The 13,210-nt window shown below is 43.2% G+C and overlaps 1 protein-coding gene across 5 annotated transcripts in view; it reads right to left on the bottom strand.

Annotated features, from left to right (window-relative positions):
* Positions 1 to 10,758, bottom strand: part of SIAH1 (siah E3 ubiquitin protein ligase 1) — a 37,259-nt gene extending 26,501 nt beyond the window's left edge. Inside the window, exons 1-2 of one of the 5 annotated variants that reach the window (XM_030581221.1) lie at positions 10,586 to 10,758; positions 7,426 to 7,550 (exon numbers count right to left, since the gene is read on the bottom strand). The gene's annotated coding sequence lies outside the window, so the exon portion shown is untranslated. Of the gene's footprint in view, positions 1 to 3,924; positions 4,712 to 7,425; positions 7,551 to 10,585 lie in introns of those variants that run through there. The other 4 variants (XM_030581225.1, XM_030581220.1, XM_030581222.1 and 1 more) reach the window with 4 other exon arrangements.
* Positions 10,759 to 13,210: the final 2,452 nt, after the last annotated feature.

Raw genomic sequence — 13,210 nt, 5'->3', positions numbered from 1 at the left:
CCATAAATAAAAGCAGACTGTTACCATGCACAAAGTCAGGCATAACACTGGTTGCAATGCAAAGTATCACCACACAGTGATGACATATGGAAGCAACAACTGCAAAATATAAGGATTCCTAAGAGAAAACTTAAAACTATCAATCCATGAGCTGTAATTCCATCCAATCGTCAACTAAATATCTTTTTAATGAGTGCACGTAGCTTAGATAAAGGAGAATTCTGCAATATTATGAAAACAGGACAAACTACCAGTGAAAACAGAACTATAAACCTTATCTTTCACGCTTTAACGAGCATGCATTCAGTGTGAACTACAGAGTACAATATTTAACTTTTGCTCTCTGGAATGTCAATTACAACCAAACATCACTCATAACCCACTGATAAAACAGATCCAGAAACATTTATAGAACTCATAGCCAATTCTGTTAGTGTTGTAGCTGTGTTGGTAACACGATATGAGACACACAAGGTGGGTGTGTAGTAACTTTTATTGGACCAACTTGTGTTGGGGAAACAGAAGATTTTGAGCTCCATAGAGCTCTTCTTTCAGGTCTGGGAAAGGTAATCAGAGTGACAGATAAATTTCAAGGTGGAACAGATTATTAAGCATAAGGAATAAACATGTTGCAAGAAATCATTCAAAACGAAGCAGGCAATTAACACCTCTACAGTCATAAGACAAAGGAGAGTTAGTGGGTTACAGACTGCTATAATGAGACATAAAACCAGTGTCTCTATTGAATCCATAATTTTTGGTGTCTAGCAGAGTTATAAATTTAAGTTCCCAAGCTCATCTTTTGAAGGTGCTGTGCAGCTTTCCTTTGAGGATGAGGACAGAGGTCAGATACGGTGTGATCATTTTGTGAAAAGTGTTCACCCACTGGTAACAGGGTGTTTTTGCTTTTTTATAATTTTTCTGTGAGAGTTCACAGAAGAGCATAGGGATCGATTGACTAGTTTCACACACACAGCTGGTGTTCGGGCCTTTGATTCATGTTACAGGCATGAGCAGGATCCATGGATCTTGAAAGGTATGTTGTGGGGGGTAATCATCATAGTAGTAGTGGTGAAGTGGGCTGCAGGTTTTGCATCTATTGTTATGACAGCCCTGCAGTCTGCAATGTGGCACCATGTAGACAAGCCCTAAGAGTGTCTTTTTCTGGTTTATCTTCAGTAAATTAGAAGAAGGCATCCTTAGTCCAGAATAAGAACATCCATATGGGGAGTTATTCCAGAATAACCCTACTTTATTCTGGAATAACTTTAATACACAGCCAAGCCCAAGTGGGGGAAGGAAGGGAAGAGGGGACCATTGCCAGACCAGAAGATCAGGTAAGAGTAAAATGGCCAGAGGGACCTGGATTGACCAAACCACCAAAGCCTCTCAGAAATGAGGACGACTCCGAGGGAGGGAATGGCATATAGATATTCGTATAGTCTAAGGCCAGAAGATACTAACGTGATAATCTAGTTTTACCTCCTGCATCACACACACCATTGGAGTTTCCTGAATTAATTCCTATTTGAATTAATGCATATCTTTTAGAAAGACCTCCAATCTTGATTTAAACATTGCCAGTAACGGAGAACTTAGTACAACCCTTAATAAAATTGTTCCAATGATTAATTACCCTTACTGTTTAAAATGTACACCTAATTTCCAGTCTGGTTTTGTTTAGCTTCAGTATGAAGCCATTGGATCATTTTATACATTTATCTGCTAGACTGAAAAGCCTATTACCAAATATTTGTTCCTCATGTAGGTACTTATAGATGGTAATAAAGGTCGCCCCTTAACCTTCTCTTTGTTAGTCAAAATAGATTGAGCTCCTTGGATCTATCGCTGTAAAGCATGTATTCCATACTTCAATCATTTTTGTGACTCTTCTCTGAACTTTCTCCAATCTATAGTTTTCTTGAACATAGAATTGGACAGTGTTCCAGGAGTGGTTGACTCAGTGCCAAACACAGAGGTAATATACCACCCAACTCCTCAAGAGTTCCCCCTTTATGCACAGATCTACATATTTTGTGTGCTATCAGAGGCTGCATCTACATCGCACACTTCTTTCGGGGGCATGCCCTCCTAGCATGGTTATAAAGAGCAGTGCTGACTGTGAGGCAAGGCTTAGATGAGCAAAGACTCATCTGAAGGATGACACGATTTTTTACTCGCCAAAGCCATGCTACCCCAGTTACACTGCCTCCCCACTGCTGGAGCTCTTCCACACCACAGGGAATGACTGACAGTGGAAAAAAGGCTCAGGGAATGGGGAGGCAGTTGGGAAAGGTCTCCCCCCGTCAGAGCCTTTTCTTACTGCAATAAAATGTTCCAGCAATGAGGAGCTCCTGAAACCTTTTTCAAATGACTATTAATATAATATATGGAGATATACCTATCTCGTAGAACTGGAAGGGACCCTGAAAGGTTATTCAGTCCAGCCCCCTGCCTTGACTAGCAGGACCAAGTACTGATTTTGCCCCAGATCCCTAAGTGGCCCCCTCAAGGACTGAGCTCACAACCCTGGGTTTAGCAGGCCAATGCCCAAACCATTGAGCTATCCCTCTCCCCAGAGCCTTGCACTGATACATGGAGCTACACACAGTAGTGTGAAGACAGTATTCTTTTTGCTGTGATGTGTAGCTACAGTATACTACATGCCACTGCCACAGGTGTGTAGTATTGACGTAGCCAAAAAGTGAAGAGTGTGTATGTTAAGTTCTGGTACAAAGCCTATATTCCTTTTTTATCTGTCAAAAGTCTATTAAGGGTTAAACCACAACGGTGGAGTTCTGGTGAGATTATGCATAAACAAATGAGGGCTGAAGCACTGGTTCCAAAATCTAGGCAGCTAGACTGCAGAGTCTCCACTGCCAAGACAGGTTATTAGACCTGTAACACGTGTCTGAGTATCCTAGAACTAAGAATAGTCATCAGTCACTACCCAGACCTAGGGAGCTTAGCAACACACAGGACTCAGCAGTTGGATCTCTCACAACAGGCTGGTATTTGTTTAGAGGGAATGGAACTAGGCCAGGCTGTGACAGAGATCTTACTTTTTTATGACCCCTTTACATGGGAGTGCTTCACAATAGATCAGCAGCAGTCCAAACACACAAGCATTGCTACCAGGTGGCCACAATCATCAATTTAGGACTACAGCAGCCCACTGCTAAAAACCTAACGGACCATACTGACAAAGGCTAACATGGCTCAAGGAACTCTCCACTTAGCCTGAATGAAGACAGACCTCTGACCAAAAGACTCCTAGGACTGGTGAGGAAGCTGAGGGAGCCAAGTGTTTGTTATTTTTTCTACATATCTGTAACTCTTCTGCTTTCAGAAAGAACGAGCATGTGTGTATAAATAGTTCCTCTGCAAAAACCTGAGTGTTCCTTATTTTAATTGTAACATGTCCCTGAAGGACACAATGATAAATCACAGAGTGACGTAAGAACAAGATGCAAGCCCACATTTAAAATGGTCATTCTGAAGTTGCTGGAACATATATATTCTTTTAAACAGATGAGAGAAGTTTTGGAATTTGATGTGGAATGTTTGTTTATTCTCCATTAAGTGAAATATTAGACTATTTACATCTTGCTGATATGCTACAGGTAAAACAAAAGAGCACTGAAGTGGTCTCAATTCATTATAATAATATATGCTCTTGCCATAAGAGAGTTTATTGGCATTCCTACATCTCTGATCATCTTAAATTCCTAAGCATTTCATTTCTTAACACTTTCTACATATACATCAGCGCTGCTCCTTAACTCAGGATTACTTCCAAGTAACTCTCCCTGATTTTCTGTTCACTAGTGCTAAGTGTGCTATTTTTGCAGTGCTTCTAGTGCCTACTGACCTGCAGAGAATGCTGTTTATGAACTATATTCATGAAAATAAATGGGGCTTTACCTCATAAATAACAGGGACTGCTTTAGTGCTCTTTACCCAAAAATATCACCCTGAGGTACAGCAAACAAAAACAGACTGGACTGTTGGCTCCTTAGACAACCACATTACACAAAAAGTTTCAGGATTCCTTGAAACCTAAAAAAAAAAAGATAGTATCATTGGCAAGTATGATCTAGTCTTTAGGGTGCTAGCCTGGGACTCAGGCAACCTGGGTTCAAGTCCTTACTCACCCACAAATTTTCTGTGTGACCTTGGGCAAGTCAGTGTGCCTCAGCTCTCCATCTGAAAACTGGGGACAATAGTACTGCCTACCTCACAGGGATGTTCAAATTTATTAGTGATATGGCAAGCTCAGTACTAGAGCAAATACACAAGATAGAAACAGAGTTCCGAGGGACTGAAGGCTCAGGATATTGGTAATGAGAACACTGAACACTAACCATTTTAGATCATGTATTCAAATCTAGCCCAGTTTGGTAGTAACCAAAAGTCACTGCTGTCTGATGGCCTATGCAAAGTGAGTTCGCAGTCTCAGTCCTATTGTTCAAGTAAACTGTTTCCACAAGATAATTGTTGTTGACTGGCATTCCACTTGCCCAGAAGAGAAGCTAACACCCAAACGGACATCAGCATGAACTATACTCAGGCCTAATAATGGTCTCTTTAAGGCCTGGTCTACACTAGGGGAGGGGGGGGATCAATCTAAGATAAGCAACTTCAGCTACGAGAATAGCGTAGTTGAAGTCGACGCATCTTAGATGAACTTAGAATCACTTACGTCACATCCTCATGGTGCGGGATTGACGGCCGCCGCTCCCCCGTCGACTTTGCTTCCGCCTATTGCTGAGCTGGAGTTCAGCAGTCGACGGGAGAGTGAGATCAGGGATCGATTTATCACGTCTACATTACACATGATAAATCGATCCCCAAAAGATCAATCGCTACCCACCAATCCAGCGGGTAGTGTAGACGTACCCTAAGTCATGGATGAGGAAAACTGGAAGAAGTTTACAACATCCTCCCTCATCAACTGTCTTGTATCCACCCTGAAGATTAAAAAAAGCTTCAGATTACAGGTCTGGCAATTTACCATCTTTATTTTAGGGAGTGCTGGTAGCAACCTCTCTATGTAGGCTAACAGTTTTAAAAAATTCTTGACCTTTTTTGTGAAGTTCTAAGCACAAGTTCCATTGTTTGAGACTGGCCTTTCAAATTCAGCGAGGAGAAAGCCCTTGGGTTAGAGGAGTGTATTTTCTTTGTCCCAGGATATTTTGTTCAGATTTAGCCAAATTATAAACTGTTAAAAATCACCTTTTCACTTCTCTCTTGCATTGCTCAGGAAAACTGGCAGAATTAAGGTTGTACGAGCATTATAAATTCAGCATTTTCTAACTTCTGAGTCCTTAAATTTGCAACCTAGAAGGATGTTTTAACAGTTTGGGGTTTTTTTTGATGTGGTTTCTTTTGTTTGTTTGGGGGGTAATTATAAGGATATTACAACTTACTTGGAAGTTCTGTACTGAAAAGTGACTGAAAATGGCATCAGTTATGTACCAAACATGCTCATTTTATAAGTAAAACAATGTTTTTTCTGTCAGCCCTACAAACTGAACCTGTTCTGCCAGACTACCCTCCTCAGTCACACCTGTGTAACTGATATTCATTTGTGTAACCCCATTGCCATCAATGTTGCACAGATGTAAGCAATTAGAATGCTATAAACCTATGGTTTTCAACATGATTTCCACAGACTATGTCTAAGGGGTCCACAAAAGGTTGCCATTACCACAGAACAGTGGTTTTCAACCTGTGGTCTGCAGACCTTCGGGGGTCCACAGATTGTCTAAAATTTCCAAAGGGGTCCACACCTCTATTCAAAGTGTTTAGGGGTCCGCAAATGAAAAAAGATTGAAAAACACTGTTATAAACAATTATGTTGATGCACAAGAAGGAACAGAATCTAGCTCTCACCTATGTTGGGTCTTCAGTGCTATAAGGAATAAAAAGTTTTAAAATCATATTTTGATAACTAAAAATAAACAAGTGAGTCTCCAAATACATATAAAGAGCAAAACTGTTGAGTAAGATGCCATTTTTACAGCTACTTATCAGAAAAGAATCATACTTTAAGGATGAGGGGGAAAAGAAAATATTAGGGCTCTGTCTACACAGAAAAGTTGCACTTGCTTAACTAAAACTGACTTTTAAATTGATTTAAACTAGTGCAACTTGTGTTTAGACAAGGAATCTGGCCCCGATCCTAGATGAATTCTATGCAGGTGTACCCCTGTGTATCCCTGTGCCTGTGTAGAACATCACTGAAGTTAATGGGGCTCCACTCACACAGAACTCATGGCAAGACGAAGGCCTTAGTAACAAGTTATACATCAGATTTCAAGTGTATCTATGGAAAAACATCACAATACATTTGCATATATTAGTTTGTTCCTGATTATTCTTATTAGCACTTTTTAAAAAACTTAATTTTTGTAAACTTTCCTAATGCCATGTTTCTCAAAAGATTTCAGAACTGCATCTACTTGGGGAAAATATAAATCAGAATGTTTTGCTAAATAGGAAAGTCACAATGAAGCCATGACAATCTACCATCTCAAGCAGACATTTAAATTTGAGGTTCATTGCACTGACTGAATGACCACAGCCTGCAGCACCTTGCACCCCAGTGTCTCAATGGGCAGTAATTTGTAAAAGACTACCAACTTCACTATTCTACCTTTTCAAAACGTTAATTTATTAATAGAGAATAATGATTAAGCATTGCACTTTAAAAGTTATGCTGTTTTGAGCTATAAAAACACGCAAAGCATACGAATGCTGATAAATTTATTTTAAAATTCCCTTTCAAACCAAGACCTTATATCAAGTTTCACCCTACAACAAATTTTAATGAGATTTATAAAAAAAAAAAAAAGGAGCTTACCACAGTAAAGCTAAATAGAGAATTTCTCTAAATACAGAAGCAAAGATTGTGATTTATAGTAAATGGGAACAATAAAGATAAGCATTTCAACATACCTACATCATCAAGCAAGGCACCATCCACAGGAAATTATGTTAAGTAATTTACTCTGAAGTTTCTTTCCCCTTTTACAATTCAATAGCAAGTTTTAAAACTCATCCCTGTAAATCAAAATCAGTTAACTCTAGACAATCTGCACATTAATCACACTTAGTATGGACATTTCCTTCGCAAATCTGAAGCCCCACTTCTGAATGCAGCTGTTTGAGAATACATCATAAACAGTATGTAAATGCCACTCAAACAAACGTTCTTCCCTTTCAGAATATCCACAATTTAGTGCACATTGTTCAAAATTCAACACTTACCCCCGACTCATTTGAAAATCTGTTGCAGTCACATTCTGCAGTAATAGGGTCTGATTTAGGATCCCTTGTATAACCATAAAATTCACTGAGTATATTGCACAATAAATGCCAGAGCAGACCTTTAAAAGGTGAACTGAAAGGCTTTATACTTGCCAACACCAAAGACTGAAGTTCAAAGTTCTGTTGTCTTTCAAGAGCAGATGACATCACCAATAGCTTAAGTAATGCAAGGTGCTGCACTCTGCTTGCTTTGCTGTGTGTGTTCACATGGTCATCAACTAATATAGGAAAATATACAGAATTGCGACCTCAGGTCAGACAGACAAAGGAGGAAATGGTCAGCTATCATTTTAAAATGTACTTGCCTACATATATTTTGCACCAGTTTTACTACACAGAAATATGTAATATTATAAATGTTTGATACAATTCCAGATATAGAAAAACAAAGTGAGCTAGATTCTGCAGTTTTCACACTAAACCATTGTTCACTGGGGAAATAAAGTAATTTGAAATTCTATATTCAATTCTCAGCACAGTGATGAATGTTGTGATACCACCACAGACATACACTCCTCCCCCACCTACATCACCAACCACAAGAAAACAAAGTGCATGTATTCAGGGTTAATTGTACTTATTTAGCTCTTTATATGACAAAAGCACTTTAGTAATATTAACCAGGTCATACAACGTCATAGAGAGATGGTTAAGAATCCCCATTTTACAGATATGGTAATGAGTCGTGCAGTTGAAATGACTTGCCCAAAGCCATACAGAAAATCAGTGCACAGTCTGGATTAGAATTTAGGAGTTACTACAGATAAGGTACTGTAAAAGAGCAAATTATGTATCAGTGCTATTTAGGCATTGAGGCTGTTTGTTTTACACTAACAACACTTCAAAAAATGTTGACAGTATATCCCTAAGTAAATTTCAATAAGTTATAAAATGCCCCAAATCATGGAATTAAAAGCTCTTTGCCACTGAGAAGCATGTGCTAATTGAATGACAGATCAGGTAAACCTGTACTATTACCTGGAAATGTGACTACCCAGTGTTGTTTGTGTGGTTTGTATTTTTACTGATTGTGTTGTAATATAGTATATGCTGGGGAGATTATTTGGCTGTACCCAATTAAGACCCTTACAAAATATACAAGTGAACAACATTTCTTTAAAGATAAAAGTTGCATGTATACCTCAGAAGTTTACAACCTGACAATCACAGAAAATTGCTTGAAAAGGGTCACTGTACAAGACATTGACATGTCTTTACCTTTGTAACTAACAAACCTTAACTTAGTAGAACTAAAAGACAAAAGTTTAACTTATATCAGGTTATGTTTTCACTTAGATTTAACTAAATTTTAAGATTGATTGCTGTCCACTAGCTCAAGTTAAAGAGAATTGCTGCAGTCACCTTTAGTGATGGATAAGGACATTAGTTTACATCCAGATTAATTAAATTATCTTATTTACACAATTAATTCAGTTTCCACATCAACAGATCAGCATAAAATGGGTTGCAAAACTAAAATTACTTTGACTTATCTATTAAATGTATTCTCTAAATTTGTTTTATAATTAACTAAACAACTTCCTCATAAAGATCCATATTACTCCCAAATGACTATATAGTAATTTATAGATCGTAGCAGGTACTCCTTCACTATTTCTTAGGACAAGTGCTTCATTGAGAGGATTGTAAGTCAAATTCCTCAAACCTTCAGGCTCATTAGACTGTTTAAAAGATTTAGGGCTGAGCAGAGGCTCCACCAAGCCTTTGGTGTCTCCAGCAACAGAGCTAGCCTCATTGCTCTATTTGTCTGCTTATCCCATGACCCTTCCCATACTTTCTTCTTCCATGCTGAACCCAAGGTACAGAATATCTTTCATGAGCTGCAAACCCACAAAGCCATGACCCTCATTTAAAAACTTTCCTGAGCTCCCCCACTTCTGACATACAGAGAAGAAACTAGCTACTCTACTATGTTTAGCTCATGAATGAACTGTTCATGGGAGGAAAAAGAGATAAGTACACTAAAACTGGGAATATGGTAGAGAGGGCTGGATTGTAGGAGGAGGATGTGGGAAGAGTAGTTTAGCTTATTTATCTTTAAATAAACAAAGTAATTCATAAGAGTTTGCCTACTATGCAAAGGAACTGTTTCTCCCACCTTTCCTCTTTTTATTTTTAATCTGTACACTGCTCTGAGACTCTCTTCCTCTGTGTTTGATGAGTGGTTATATTTTGTTTATTACTACAAACAGTAATAATATATCACGGCAGACTAGACAGTGCTAATTAAAAGCGTAGAGTAGTAGGGAGAAATGGAAGAGTAAAGCAGCAGTGCTCCAGGTTTGGGTTGCTGGCACCATAGGGAGGAAGGGCAGAGTGATGGAAGGGATGAGCAGAACTCCCCTATCTTCCTCCCAGCGGAGGAAGGGGAGATAAGAGAATGGAGACGTTGGATCTCACAGGAATTGCCACACGGGATCAGATCGTTGGCCCAGCTAGTCCAGTATCACAGAAGCCCATCTGAAAGGGATCCATGGGGAGTGGGTGATGGGAGCGGGCAGAGGCTCCCCGGCCTTTGGTTTCACTGAGACCCCCCTGAGACGGGGCTTAGCAGCTCTCCCCCACACTCAAGCCCTCTCGCTCCCAGACACGCTGCGGCCCTGCTGACCTTCGCCCTGCCGGCTGCGAGCTCGGCTCCACTCCCGCAACACAGACACAAAGCGCACGAGTCAACGAGGCCGGGCTCACAAAGGGGCAGCCCCGGAGGCGGAGCGGCGCCTCCACCGCGCCCCGGGGGCCCACACAGGGCTTCAAAACAACCCCTTCGTCCGCAGCCATCAGGCGAGCTCCAGGCTGCCTCGGACTGGCGACAGGGGCGAGCTCGCCTTCCCCGGGGCACAGGCAGCCGCCCGGCCCCAGAGCCGAACTCGGCACAGGCTCGCCTTCCCTAGCCACGGGGACTCGGGCCTGGCGCCGAAACGGGGACCCCAGGCCCGTCCTTCAGCGCCGCGCCCGAGGCTCCCCTTGCCCCTCGCAGCCGGAGCCCGGGCGCGTCGGGCTGGCTGCTCCCGGGAAGAGGAAGCCGGGCGCCGAGGCTGGGCTTAGGCCGCGGCGGGGCCTTGTCCCGAGTCTCCTCTGCAGCCGCGGCGACTCTCCCGCCCCTGGGGCTCGGGACGGGGCCTCTCCCGGGCGCGGCGCCCGCCAGCCTCCCGCGGGGACCGAGGAGAGGAAGGCCGCCGCGAGAGATCCCGTCCCCTCAGCGGCCACCCGGCCGGTCTCCCTCCCCGCTCACCTGTGGGCGCTGGGCGGGACCACGCTGCAAGCGGCCTGGCTCCCCCTTACCGTCCCGGCTGCGGGGGCGACTCGCTGCGAGGCTCTCGCCGACACGGCTGGGGCCCGGCCCGACAAACCAACCGCTCGCTCCTTCCCTCCCGCCCGCCGCCGGCCGAGGAGACACCGCCACGCACGGGAGCGCGCCGGCCGCGATGCACAGTCCGCCAGCGAGGCGCGCTCCCAGGTCCCGACGCGGGCGGCGGAGGCGCGCACCCGGTAGCTGCCTCCGCGCACGCGCACCCAGCCCGCTGGCTTCTCCTAGGCCCCGCCAGACTCCTGGGCCCGCTCGTGACCATCATCGCGGGCCGGTGATCTCACGAGCCCGGCACCCACGGGCACCTGGCACCCCCATACTCGTGCCCCCCCCAGCACCTCAGGCAGCCCCCCAAACAGGGGTCACCCAGAGCTCTGCAGAGTGCGCACCTGGGACTACAGCAGGTCCCTCCCATTCCCCGGGGGTCCCCGGTGCCCCACGTGTGTTGTTTTTTACCCCGTTAGGCAGTGGAGCCCACGAACGGCAGCCTTGTCACCTATTCTCCATCAGCCTAGCTCTCTCAGGACCAGGTCAGAGCCCCCGTGGGGGCTGAAAAGCAGTTTCTGCCCCTCCGTGTCTTGACACAATGACTGGTTTTGTGTCCCCAGTCCTGCTGTGTCATTGGGTTCTTATCACATGGACGTGGCCCATTAGTTTGCCTCAAAAAGTGCTGAGCCTTCCTGTTCTGATGTTCACGGAGTCCCATATGACTTCAGATCACTAGCCCTGCCCCCCTTGCAGACTCTGCACTTGTTCTGCACCTCTTATTGTCTCACTTTAATGATTGACTTGTTTTCTGTTATCAGGTACCTCTACACAGCAAATGATTGTCATACAGGCTACATACGTACCCTGAATATGTTCCTGGCAGTACTGAGGCAGCTAGCCTGGAGGTGAAGCCTGTCCTGCAGCTTCACTGCTATTATTACCTAAAGCTAGCACAGATATGCCTACCTGCATTATAATTACAGCTTCATTTACTGTGTATGCTTACCCTTGGTTTTCAATTCTGTTAAGGCAAAATTTATAATGTATGAGTTGTAAACATGGTAGTTGCTCCAATTGCTAATTACATGATAGCACTCCTAAGTGTGATGTTGAAAATCCATTAAAAGATCCCTGTGCCAAGGGTCTTCATCCTGCAATTGATCTGTACAAGCAAATATTTAGGTGGATGTCTGCATGAATCTGGGACCACAGATCAGGTCCCAAATTAAGAGTTCCATGGCAAAACACCCCAGCTTGTAGTTGTAAATTCCCATTTGAGTCCATGCATTTGCAATGTCATCCTGTAATCATTAGTCCGTAAGTGGTGTTATCATTTATGTGTACACACACACAACACACACACACACAAAATGCCATACCAGCTCTAAGAGGCTAATTAATTAAGATGACCTATTATCAGCAGGAAAAAAACTTTTGTAGTGATAATTAAGATGGTCAATTACAGACAGTTGACAAGAGGTTAAGGATTGTTATCATAAGGAAATAGATTCAAGTAGTGTAATGACTCAGCCATTCCCAGTCTCTATTCAAGCCAGAGTTAATGATATCTAATTTGCAAATCAATTCAAGCTCAGGAGTTTCTCTTTGGAGTCTGTTTTTGAAGTTTTTCTGTTGCAAAATTGCTACCTTCGAGTCAGTTACTGAGTGGCCAGAGAGGCTGAAGTGTTCTCCTACTGTTTTTTGAGTGTTTTGATTCCTGATGTCAGATTTGTGTCTGTTTATTCTTTTGCGTAGAGACTGTCCGGTTTGGCCAATGTACATGGCAGAGGGGCATTGCTGGCACGTGATGGTATATATCACATTAGTAGATGTGCAGGTGAAACGAGCCCCTGATGGCATGGCTGATGTGATTAGGTCCAGTGATGGTGGCGAATAGATATGTGGACAGAGTTGGCATCGGGCTTTGTTGCAAGGACAGGTTCCTGGGTTAGTGTTTTGTTGTGTGGTGTATCGTTCCTGGTGAGTATTTGCTTCAGGTTACAGGGATGTCTGTTAGCGAGGACTGGTCTGACTCCCAAGATCTGTGAGACTGAGGGATCATCTTTCAGGATAGGTTGAAAATCTTTGATGATGTGCTGGAGATGTTTTAGTTGGGGGCTGAAGGTGATGGCTAGTGGCGTCCTGTTATTTTCTTTGTTGGGCCTGTCCTGTAGTAGGTGACTTCTGGGTACTCTTCTGGCTCTGTCAGTCTGTTTTTTCACTTCAGCAGATGGGTATTGTAGTTTTAAGAACGCTTGATAGAGATCTTATAGGTGTTTGTCTGAGAGATTGGAACAAATGCGGTGGTATCCTAGAGCTTGGCTGTAGACAATGGATGGAGTGGTGTGTCCTGGATGGAAGTTGGAGCCATGTAGGTAAGTATAGTGGTCACTAGGTTTTCGGTATAGGGTGGTGTTTATGTGGCCATCGTTTATGAGCACAGTAGTGTCCAGGAAGTGGACCGCTTGTGTGGATTGGTCCAGGCTGAGGTTGATGGTTGGATGGAAATTGTTGAAATCATGGTGGAATTCCTCAGGGCTTTTTTTCCATGGGTCCAGATGA

The sequence above is a fragment of the Gopherus evgoodei genome, chromosome 12 (genome assembly GCF_007399415.2).
Source record: "Gopherus evgoodei ecotype Sinaloan lineage chromosome 12, rGopEvg1_v1.p, whole genome shotgun sequence".
Classification (NCBI taxonomy): Eukaryota; Metazoa; Chordata; order Testudines; family Testudinidae; genus Gopherus; species Gopherus evgoodei.
This window is presented reverse-complemented; position numbering and strand designations above follow the sequence as displayed.